Below are 13202 nucleotides of genomic sequence, written 5' to 3' on the forward strand. Positions count from 1 at the left end.
CAAAACGCCAACCAGTATAATGGGGAAATCCAGTACCAGAAATTAATGGTCTATCACTCTGACAAACAGCATTTATTGGCCCTTCTTTACAGAACTGAGTTTGATTAACATTTAATTTATATGCACGACGCTCTTCATATCGATGGATTAATTGTTGTAGAGGCTTTACTCCAGTTCGCACATCCCGTTTTAAAGGTTGCATAAAATTTTCAAACGGAAAAGCTGATATTCTTTCCAATGATTCATACTTTTTAGCGTCTTCAGCCTGATGACATAATGCATGGATATTGTGAGATATATATGATTGTCCATATAGACTTTTGAAAGTTACTATAAATTGTCTAAGTAACAAATTTGCATAATTATTGAAATAATCAGTACACTTTACAAGAAGTATCCTTATTGCTACTGACAGAACTACAAAATGATTGTACACTTCTTTTTTTACAATATTTTGGAATACAACTATTCCTGTATACAATAAACATTGCCTTAATTCGGAAGCCTTCCATCGGTTAACATCCCTCATTGGATGCATTCTTGAGTATTCATTGGTCTTTCTTTGAAATTCAACAGGTATATAAGATGATAAAAATTTAAATTTATTATCCATAACAGTTACTAATTGAGATGGCAAATTAAGATCATGTTTTTTGTGTACCCAAAACAACAAAAGTTTTTTCAGAACGCCAATACAATTTAAATGCATATAATCATATGGAATAGAAGAAATGATATTAATTTTTGGGATTTTTGTAAGTATAGTTTCTCCAAGATGATACATTTTATCTGCATATGTTATAAAACTTTGATGTGATCTCAAAGGACAATCTAAATCAGGAAAACAAACTCTTCTTTTAGACCATTCTCCAGTTATAGTACATCTTACACATGAATTTTTTCCAGTATGGCCTTTATAATGATAGCGTACCGTACCAACCAATGGTTCATGTCTTGTGGGTGAGTTATATTTTTCAACATTATTGTTACTATTATTATGGTGTATATTATAGATGAAACATTATTTTTTTTCTAGACTTGCATACCTTATAGTTATGGTTCATGTTAAAAGCATGTAAAAGTATTATTGAAATTTAAAAAAAAATGTATTAATAATATTATAGACAAAAAATTGGTTGTGTGTGTCAGTTACATTTACAAGTCGATATAGATATTTTGTGGTGTTAATATAATATTATATTTGTTATAGGCTTATTATAAGGGTGTTCATTCCATACTTCCAACACAGACAAGAGATGACTGACTTAAGTTGATCAGAATGTGCTGTAAGTGGTCTTGAAAATTTCACGCATAACAATATTCAAGTAATTAACAAATAAATAAATCTCTTGTATAACTAGCTTTAGCAGTAATAAGTCATGTGCCAAGCTACAATTTCTATAATTTTCTCCGTTCAAAAAGTTAATAAATGGTGGGATTTATTTTTAAAAGTGGGACCATTTTTTTCAAATTTGTATTTGTATTTGTATGAAGTATTCAGTGGTTCCTAAGCTAATAAAGATATCACTTAGTTCCTTTTTTCGTATATTAATAGGGACAAAATAAGACATTTAAACATGTTATTTCACTTGGTCACTTTTTGCACATGATCACTTTAGGACGATATAGTAGTTGATTTTGATATTATTGTTCTATATGTAGCTTGGCTTTTAAATGAAATGAATTTTGTTATTAATGGTTATCAATCCTTTAATTATCTCGGTGTAAATAATAAGTCGGCTGGTGTTACTCTTTTCATTAAGAATAGGTATCCGGTTTAAAATGTTTGTACTAATCTCATGTCTAATGTTAATTCTATTGAAGTAATTTTTGATATTAATGGTTCAGAGTACATTGTTACTGGGTGTTATAGATCCCTATGTGATAATATTGATGCTTTTTTATTCTCATTAAATAATTATTTGACACAAAATTCTGAACTTAAAAATCATATAATTTGTGGTGATTTTGACATTGATATATTAAAAAGTAATTATCTAAATATTATTAATTGTTTAAATATTTCTGCTGGTTTTGGTTTTTATTCATGCATTAATAATGTAACGAGACAATCAAATACTTTTGCTTCGTGCATAGATCATTTCTTCGTTGGGAAAATTTTACCAATTAATATTCATTCTTATGTTTTTCTTTCTTCAATAAATTACAGATCATTTTAATATAACCTTATCTATTAACTTAATTAATAATCCTTCTTTACAGTATGATAATTATAATATTAGTAATAAAATTTTACCAATTATTGATTATGATAAACTAAATTTATGTATTAATAATTTAAATTGGGGTAGTATGTTAAATAAAAATTACATTAATAATGATGTCACCAATTTTATTAACAAAATTGATTTGTGTATAATTAGTTCTACCAAAAAAAATTCTAAAAGATTTAATTCTAAAAACTATAAAGTAAAACCACGGATAACAAAAGGAATCATTGTTTCTATCAGACACAGAGAAAAAATGTATTGTCAAAAAAATAAAAATCCAAATAATATGACACTAATTTCTAAATATAACAAATTTAGGAATTTACTTAACATTTTGATTAAGGAAGCTAAAAATATTTATTACCATAATAAAATAAATAATAATAAAGGTAATGTTAAATAACTTTGGGAAACAATTAATTATGTAACTTATAACACATCAAATAATTCCAAGAATACAGTACACTCATTAATAAACAATGATGGTACTAAGATATTTGATAGTAAAATTATTTCTAATATTTTAAATGATTTCTTTTCTGCAGTAGGTAAGAATATCTATGATAATATTTTACATAAAAATTATACTAAAGAAAATTTTAAGGATCTAAATAAGGGTTGTTATATCTCTGAAAGTATTTATTTTACTCCTATTACTTGTAATGAAATAGTTAAGTTTATACTTAAGATTAAAGACTATTTTATAATTTTAAAAGCTTAAAACTTGTACATTTTATTAACTTTATTAATTATTGTTATTTGTTTTCAGAACACGTCAGCCAGCGCAGCTTAATATTACACTGATTTGGCCTATTATAAACCTTAAGGTTTAAAAAATATTCTGTTTTTTATGATGTTCAAATTTTTCTACGATGTGCACACAATTTTTAAATTAATGTTTTACATACTACTCGCATAACTTTTAACCTCAAGTTTGATAATAGGTCAATCATAATATTAAAGTAATCAACACTAAGATTAGCTCTGTTGAATAGCAGTTTGTTATGCTCTGTGTATGGGTTGTAAGAGTTAGAAAAAAATATTGTGCTTACATGTTTGAAGTTATTTATGTGGCGTTTTTTTTCTTTTCATTTACAGTAATATTTCAATACCTTTTTCTTCATGTTAAATTAAATACATAGTGTTATGAAACAAAATTAAGAAATTAAGAATTCTTCGTCGTGAGCACCTATATACTACAATAATATTTTATATGTGTTGTAAAAGTTGGTTAAACACTTAGACGCTATGGTCATACAATTTTATTTTAGAATTAAGGACATGCAATCGCTCAAATTATCAAATGCATAATATTACAACTAAAAATAGATATTTTTTAAAGTCATTTGGTGTATATTATTACTAATCAACCTTACATTTTTGTTTTGAAAAATTTTGAAACCTTAAATTTATTTTTATTAAAGTAAAATATTCTTCAAATGGCTTTAAAAGTATTATATGATTTAATTAACTAGTTATAATGATGACTAATAAATTGTATTAGTTAATTTTTTTTTTTTCAGCGGTAGCAGTTTTTGTGCGATCTATACGACCAACAACCCCCTACTACTATAGATATCCAATCAGCCTGCGTTTTTTTACAATAAGTGGAACCATTATACATTTATATTTTGGTCATATACCACACAGGAGTGTATACGAAAGTATTGGAACTCCTTTTTTATCATTCCCCACGTGGACCATTGATTTATAATTATAAATAATTTAATTTTTTGGTGTTACTTCCACGACAGAATGTATACAATATTGTATTGCAACTCTAAACCAATTTACCCGGTTAAATATTTGATTTTAAGTGCAGTATCCTCTATTATTGATACCGACATTTGGTACAGTGTGTGTACCTATATTAATACGCTATAAGTATATTGTGCACTCTTAATGAATAATACTATTTATAAAATATATACACTAATTATTAAAACATTAATAAAAACACTGATTTATTAAAAACAAGTTTTTTTTTTTTTATTATTTAAACAAACAAATTCATTATGTCCAATAACATTGACATGGAACACTGCGGTGTAACAAACGGTACGACAAAACTCTCCCCACTTGTTGAGAGTGATAATAATATAATAGAAGTATCTCTTAACAAAAAAAAAATATGTGGGCGTATACAAAAAGTAAGTCTTAAGAACAGAGTTCAGGATGTTGCGATTACATTAGATTAAAATACCCATCTATAATAAATGGATCTGTTAAAATGTCAGACCCGAGAATAATAGATATTTGCAAAGAGGTATTTAAAACAATCAATATCAAAAAACTAAATAATGATTTAGTAAAAACATTGTCAGAGAGAAACTCAACGCTGTGTAAGCTCATTAGAGGAACTACGGAATATAATGTCCCTGCAAACATAAAATATTTAATACCTAACAACAATGAGTTGGTGCTACATCTGTATTCAACTGCAAATGAAATTTGTAGACTAAATAAAATTACTAAAAGTAAAAAACACATAATGCGTTTACTCCGTAACAGTCGAAGGTCTCAAAAATAAAAGAGGAAAACTTTTTATCTTTAAATTGTGATGAAGGTGTCCAACCCTTTTTGCCAGTAGACAATAGACATTAGTGAGTCTAACGTTGAGAATCATTTAAATGTCAATGACGGAGTAGAGAATATCCCTCGACACTCATTGTCAAATATAAGTTGTGAGTCAACAGAAAACTAGGATTCGATGACAATGACCAAAACTTGACGGTCAAAAATTCAGGTAAGGATCCCTGTGAAACTGAAAATGTAACAGTATTGAATTGCTGCACTAGAGAGTCTCATACAATTGACACATCCTCAAAAGAAATACTGAAGAGAGATGTTAGGCGAAAACTAGATTTTAAAGTAAACTGTGACATGGAGTCAGAGATTTCAAAGTGTACAGCGACAAAGCAACAAAATGAATCTTTTGATAGTGACTGTGGAGTCTCCAAACTTGATTGGTCCGTACACCCTTTGAACGATAGTTTCCTTATATCTGGTGAAATTAAAATGATTGAAGAGAAAAATGACTCTTTGGTTGCTGAGTGTTTTAATATTACCACTTCAACTCCGATTAGGTTAGAAGTAATAGACATTTCTACACAAAAATAATTTACACATTCACCGCAAGCCGTTGATTTTAAATATCGTAAAAGTTATGTTGACAGTAATAATTATTCTATGAAATTTATAGTGCTACCAAATGAGGTGGAGGTGATCGATGCTGTAACTCCAATAAAATTGCCTGGTCCTATTGTCGCTTGGAGCACTCTTGACGCAGACGCAAAAGCGCTTCCCAGGAATTCCAAAAACATATTTCCTTTGACAGTAAGTGATGACCTAGAAAATAAAAAAGGAAAACGTTATAATTTTTCATTTCTTAATACTATAGAGGGAACTTTTGAATTGTCCATAATTGAATGGAATAAACTTGAAAAGTTGTCTAATGGACATGATAGATTTTCAAAAAATCTAAGAAATATGTTAATTAAAGATAAGTTTGTAACCATTAATAACTCTTGTGTTCTGTCCATAAAAAGTGTTAATAAAAATAGTTGCGGTGAATTCATTTATTTATTAAATATCATCTGATAACAAGTACTGTGTTTTGCTCCGTTTTCAAGTGTAATTTTTTTTATATAACATTCGCTCCCACTCATTGCTGTACTGTTTATTTTGTTCGTGTTATACCCCGCTATTATTGTGCCTCGTTTCAACGCCATTTATGCATCTACTTCTTCGCAATCAAGCAACATAACCTTCCTGTTTCGTTTCAAGTAAGAAGCTTATCAAATACTCTAATTTTCTTATCACTATCTACTATCAAAGTAACACCGAACAGCTGTTTCTGACATCGTTTTCCGGAGACTTAAACGATAGGTCTTGAAGTTTCCCAGCCACGGTCCAGCTGTGCTTTACGTGTGCCTTTGTCGGTGTCCATACATTTTAAGGGGCATCTTTATAATCAACCCAGGGGTTTCTTTGTATTTAAGGCTAATTAATCATTTAAATACATTATGCCACCTAAACTTGACACGCCTATTAAACCAACTACTAAAGCTCCATCTCTTCGCGTTACACCTACGTCTATTTCTAATGAAGACCTTATGACTGCTCTCAAGTCCTTCAAATCTGAAATGCTTGCCTCCAGTAAAGCCTCCTCAGCTCTACAAGCGTCACAATATGATGATTTAAAGTGCGGGCTTAGTAGCCTTTGCACTCAATTGACCGAGATTAAGGCAGAAAATACCTTGCTCCGCAATTAATACCTTAAAAGCCAAAGTATCTAGTCTTGAGTCTTCCCGTCATACTGTACAACCACAGTCGGTTGTTGGGCAAGTACTGCAGGAAACTTTTGAACGTGATAGATGTCGCCACAATCTTATTGCCTATGGTGTTCCGGAATCTGCTTCCGCGGACATTCCACAACGTATTGCTCAGGACAGGCAGTCTATAATTGATATCCTCGAATCTCTCGGGAATACTATTCCTTTAAATACGAAACTTGTTCGTCTTGGTAAAACTCGTAGCGACAATGCTGCTCGTCCAGTTAAAATCATTTTCACGTCTACCGAATCAGCGGCCAGTGCCCTATCGCAGTTCAACCAAGCCAGGCATTCCAGCACCACATTTTTGGATGGTTTTCGGTTGGTCAGAGACAAAACTGTTCTTGAACGCAAACTATTGCGTGATTGTCACGCTGAGCTTGATCGCAGAATAAAGGATGGTGAAGTTGGTCTAAGGATTATATTTGAAAATGGTTCGCCGAAAGTTGGACCTGCCGTCTCAAAAAACGGGGGTGTAAGCCATCCTCCACCTCCCATCAATCAACAGCTCAAGTAATCTGTCCCGCCCCCATCACCGGTCTCTACCAGAATTGTCGCGGACTCCGAACCAAACTTACCTACTTTAAATGTAATGTATCTGATTTTAATAATTATACCTTTATTGTTTTAACCGAAACATGGTTAAATGCTAACTTTTTAGATTGTGAGCTTGGTCTCATTAACTACAATATTTATAGATTTGACAGATGCATATTTGTCATGCTGGTTCAAGTAAATTTGAATTTGTTAATGGTTCTAAATTAGTATTACGCTGTAAATCAAATGCTACACACCCAGATTACTACACACAAATGAACGCTACTATATTTAAGAAATGGTTTATTGATATGTTAAACAATTTGGAGGAACCTTGCGTTATAGTAATGGATAATGCATCTTACCATTCTGTTCTTTCTGTCAATTATCCAAATTCAAATGCTATAAAATCGTATACGATTTCGAAAAGATAATATTTCACTTGAACTATAAAAATAGAACACGATTATGATTCAGCGTATTTATTGATTCTATAAATTTTAGAACGTATATAAAATGCAAGGGAATACTAAATTTATATATACCTAACAGTTGAGATTTTCAATTTAGTCAATTGAATTTCTTTTTTGCACTAGTTATATTACCAATTATTTTTAAAGTTTAAGTTATTATACAATTTCTAATTGTTTTGTGAATAATATGAAAAATATATAGCTATTATACTATTTTGTAAATATTTGTAAAATATTTTGTAACGAGACTAAACGAAGTGCCCATTTACGTGGCACACTCTTGTGGCTCGTTAGACGTTACTTCAGCTCCCTGAAAGACGATACGTATAAAATAGGTAAGTTTTATTAATCAGTCAAACCTATTTGATTTATACATAGTATAACTCACCTTCAACTTTAAGGGTTTTCAAATCATTATAGTTGCCGTCGTTTGGATGATTTTCACTCCTTTGGTTTCTTAAAGAACGTTTTATTGAATTTCCATATGGTATTTGATATAGTACTTCTTTCGGCTGATTCATGACTGTTTCAGAAAAAATTTGACCCGGTAATTTTGAAGTCATTTTTGCTTGTTTTTTCATGTTGCATTTAATTTTTTCCGCGATAGCCAAATTTTCATTGGGCAATTGACAATGATCGCGATTTAATTTCGACCATACATTAGGACCAATTAAATCCAAACTGGTATTAAAATTTGCAAAACATTTCAATGACGATGCTTTAGAACACTTCCACAGTATGTGGTTGTTTTTTTGTGTATAAAAAGCCTTCATATGCAATTTTGATGTTGCCTTTGTTAGATGTTAAAATTTCCATATTATATTTTGAATAGTTAAAGCTTGATGTACCTACTCTTACTACGACTGTCACATCTATATTATACCAATCTACTAAATAATCACTCGTATGGCGTAATAATACTCAATGTCACAATGTAATACAATTAATAGCAATAAGATAATATTTTATTATATTATATATATATATCTAATATCTATATGTATACACTATTTCTGATGCCATTGGTAAAAACCAAAAATTATCGGTTTTTTTGTCTAGCCTTATTCTATACTGTACTAGATCTCGCGATTTTGACCGAGTATTAACCAACACGTGTACACGGGTGCCGTGTACACGTATTTTTAACGTATTAATACCCGTGTAATTCAAATCCTGGTACACGTGTATTGATACACGTGTAATTATTTGAGAGTCCGTGTATCTTAAATAGGTACACGTGTAATTAAATTTGGTATTGAATAATATTGTTATATTTAAAACTTATAGACTGCAGTCTGCAAGTATAAATTCGATGGTTGTTCTACCTATATATTAACAATAATAAATAATTAAACGGTAAATCTAAAAACCGAAATTTGTTATGAGTTATGTAATGACCGTAATCTGTTATGACCTTATAAGTGTATAGGATATATAATATATATATTATACTATTAAGTATTAGTATATGTTATATTAGAAGATAACTTTAAATTCGTTTAAAGTTTAATCGTGATCTCATTACTGTGACTTAGTGTTCGTCTCGTTCAATTTTGTGAATATTGCGTAATTTAAGCCTAGATAAAGTTTTGATTGTCATTTACAAAAAGAATTGTTCGCATTTCCTTTCAATTTCAACGCGACGTTTATTTTACATTATTTTAAAAACCGTGTTCTTTTCGATTTTCTATTTCATATACTATTTAAAACAAGAGAATATTAAAATGAATAATAATCGCAAAAGTTGGGTATAGCAGTATGCTAATCGAGTTTAAAATAAAGCATATTGCAATTTATGTTCTGAAAATGAAAATAATGAGTTCTGTTGTAATGGTGGATCCACAGGGTCTTTAGGAAGACATTTAGCAACAATTCATAATATACAACCGATATCCAATAATTCTAAATCAAAAAGGTATGTACATACTAAGTATTTACTAAATTTGAAATAAAAACAATCATGACATTTTTAAGTTATTTCTTAATATTTTTTTTTCATGATAAATATATTCGATATTTTTATAAATGTTGATAAAAAAATGATAAACATTTTTATAATTTTAATTTTCACGAAATCAAAAATTTACGCGTAACTCTCTGCTTTTTTTTTTATCTAACTATAGAGATAATAGTCGTCATGAAATCGATAATCCTGAAATGTTCTCTGCTTCAACATCCACCTCGACTCAAAGCACTTCTGAATCACAAATTACTGATAACAACCATCGTCAACCTAGAAAACGTCGTCGGACTTATGCCAATAGTAAAAACGATGACTTTTGTAATTCCGAAGAAACGGAACTTATACATCAGGCACTAGCTAAAATGATAGCCATGAACCAAATGCCTATATCATTTTGCTCAAGTGCTGGGTTTGAACAATTTATGAACATAGTGAAACCTAACTATAAAATATGCAAAGAAGAAGCAATTAAAAAAAGATTAAAATCATTGAAATTATCAATTCAAGATATTATACAGAGAGATTTAAAAAGTGCTAACAATATAGCTTGTACGTCTGACTGTTGGTCATCATTATCACAGGATAGTTATATTACGGTTACTGCACATATGATTAATGATGAGTGGTGTCCAAAGTCGTACACGTTTACAACTCATAAAATGGAGGAGTCTCATATAATACGGCTTCAAATCTTGCATATCAATTGGAAAATACTTTTGAAAAATGGGAAATTGACCAAAAAGTAATTACAGTTGTTACTGATAACGCAAAAAATGTATTAAACGCTGTACAAATGCTGTCTTATATCTCAGAAACAAATGACTTGACATGTGCAGCTCATACCGTACAACTTGCGGTGAAATACGGATTACAGCAAGATAATATTAATTCATTAATAACACAATGTAGTAAGATAGTAAGTCATTTTAAACATTCAAATTTAGCTAAACACGCGTTAAAAAATAAACAAACCCAACTTGGACTAACTGAACATACTTTAATACAAAGTTGTGCAACTAGGTGGAATTCTGTATACTTCATGTTGAATCGCCTTTACACAAATAGATGTGTAATATCAAATGTTTTAGCTGACCGTGCAGTTAAAAAATCGGCCATGGCGAAAAAATTTGAAATAGTAGAAGGTGAATGGATGAATATCGAAACGTTGGTTTCTCTACTGAAACCATTACAAATAATTACGACTGTACTTTCGAGTGAAAAGCATTCACCAGTATCGATGGTATATCGACCTCTCATGTTCAAACTAATTGAAAAACATTTGAAAATAAAAGAAAATGATGATGACATCAGCTTAAAATTTAAACAAACTGTAATTGAACAACTTACTGAACGTTTTAAATTAAATGAACACATAACATCACCAAGTGTCATATCTGCAAGACACATTGCCCCATTTTTTGATCCTAGGTACATAAATTTGGAATATGAGACAATCGAAGTTAGAAAAAATATTCTAGAAAAAGTCAAAAAATTAATTGATGATACTACTTTTCAATTTAATGATAACAGTACACTAATGTCACAAACTGATCAATCTGCAACCAAAAAGTCTGTTAGTCGAATTTTTATATGGTCACAAAGAAAATAATATAAATGATGCATCGGAGCAGTATCAGAATTATTTAAGAGAGCCACTACTCAGATATGATTTCTGCCCACTTGATTGGTGGAAATCTCATGAAAAAAAAATATCCATTAATTGCTCAAATAGCAAAAAAATATTTATGTATAACAGCAACGTCGGTTAGCTCGGAACGTTGTTTCTCTACAGCTGGAAATGTCGTCACACCTAAAAGAAACTGTTTATCAACAGAAAATGTTAACTTATTAGTATTTTTGTACCAAAACATTGTTTATGACGACCTGCTCACCATGGAGGTCCCTCCGGGTGTCCAGATGATCGGCTTCGCTGATGACCTCGTGGTTGTTTGGCTAGGACAGGCGAGCAACTTGAGGATCTAGTGAATCCCGTACTGGACCAAATCGACGATTGGATGGTGAGGCATAAACTACAGCTGGCTCACCAAAAGACAGAGGCTGTAATGCTGACGAAGAGATGGGCCTACAACCCTCCCCGCCTCAGCATTGGAGGTCAGCCGATCGACCTAAAGAAGCACCTTCGGTACCTAGGAGTCATCCTTGACACCCGTCTCTCCTTTGGGAAACACGTTGAAACGGTCACCCAAAAAGCTGCCACATCGGCGGCAGCTCTTTCCAGGATCATGCCCAACATCAACGGGCCTGGTCAATGGAAGAGAAGACTCCTGGGATCTGTAGTCGAGAGCCAGCTGCTCTATGCCGTCCCGGTGTGGGCAACTCCCGTCTGCGACACTGCTAAATCCATCAGAAATCTTAGGAGACCGCAGAGGGTGGCCGCCCTGAGAGCCTACAGGACAGTCTCCGACGAAGCCGCCTTCCTATTGGCGAACATGCCGCCAGCTGACCTTATCGCTCGGAAGAGGACGAGGATCAGGAGAAGGTTCAACGACGCACCGATCCCAGGAGAGCCACCTGTCTCCAGAAATAGGATCAAGAATGAAGAAAGGAAGGCTACCATCGTAAAATGGCAGACCAGGTGGTCCAGTTCAAGCAAGGCCGCCTGGACTCGCCGCCTCATCCCCGATCTGGTTAGGTGGTATAACAGGACGACTCCAGTAGTCCCCTGGTCCTACCACATGACACAGGCGCTCACTAGACACGACTGTTTCCAGTTCTACCTCCATCGCTTCGCCAGGGCCGCAAGCCCAAGGTGTGTCCACTGCCAGTGTCCCTCGGATGCCAGTGTCCCTTGTTCCACGGCGAGAACTGGAACGGTCTACGAACCGACCTCTCTGAGCGCCTCAGGCATCCACCAACAACATGCATTGTATTGTAAAGTCATAACAGGATTGGGGCATTCGCATATATACCAGGTTACTGAGGAATGGGTATCTCAAAGACTTTTTTCCGTTCCCCACAATTACTACATTTTTAAGTTTTTGCTGTTAAAATGTATAATTAAATAAATTGACACTGTCACTAGAAACTTTTTCAATGCCTCTTTACCACTCAAGGAGGATCGTGGAGGAGATAGAAAATTGGAAAAGAACAGGGCCCAAAGAGATTCATCAGTTATGAATTTTATAAACAAATTTAAGGCAATCGAATCTCACTACTGCCGAGGACACAGCCAACGTTCATATCTCGACTCCACATTGAATATCAGATTGATGTGGAAAATGTACATGAAGGAAAACATCAACTTTCTAGTACATGTGAGTTATTTTAGATTCATTTTTAACACCGAATACAACATAGGTTTCGGCACACCATTAACTGACCTTTGCTAAACATGCTTACAGTTGACCGAAAAAAATTAAAAGATGCAATGATCAGGACACCAAGGCTAGCTTATTAACGGAGAAAAAGGAACATAAAATAAGAGCAGACCAAATTTTAAGGAGCCTGAAGAGGGTGTCGTGTTTTTTTCGTTTGATTTTCAAAAAAATCAGGTTCTACCGAAAGTTCCTGATGAGCAAGCGTACTATTCTCGACAAATTTACATGTTTATCTTTACGGTTATGAGAGGCACATCTAAAAGCAAAATAAATCCAAATACAGTCACTAGTTCTGTTGGACTGAAAATGAATACGACAAATGTTCA

At 32.3% G+C, this 13202-nt stretch overlaps 2 pseudogenes across 1 annotated transcript in view; one reads left to right on the forward strand and one right to left on the reverse strand.

Moving 5' to 3' along the window:
• LOC149061078 (uncharacterized) overlaps positions 1 to 13202 on the reverse strand; it is a 288522-nt pseudogene that overhangs the window by 125265 nt on the left and 150055 nt on the right. The gene's annotated exons all lie outside the window — the stretch shown is intronic.
• On the forward strand, positions 9300 to 11521 carry LOC149061083 (E3 SUMO-protein ligase ZBED1-like; annotated as a pseudogene).

This window comes from Diuraphis noxia, unplaced genomic scaffold (assembly GCF_037042655.1).
Source record: "Diuraphis noxia isolate RWA-SAM2 unplaced genomic scaffold, SU_Dnox_SAM2 contig0001, whole genome shotgun sequence".
In the NCBI taxonomy this organism is placed as follows: Eukaryota; Metazoa; Arthropoda; class Insecta; order Hemiptera; family Aphididae; genus Diuraphis; species Diuraphis noxia.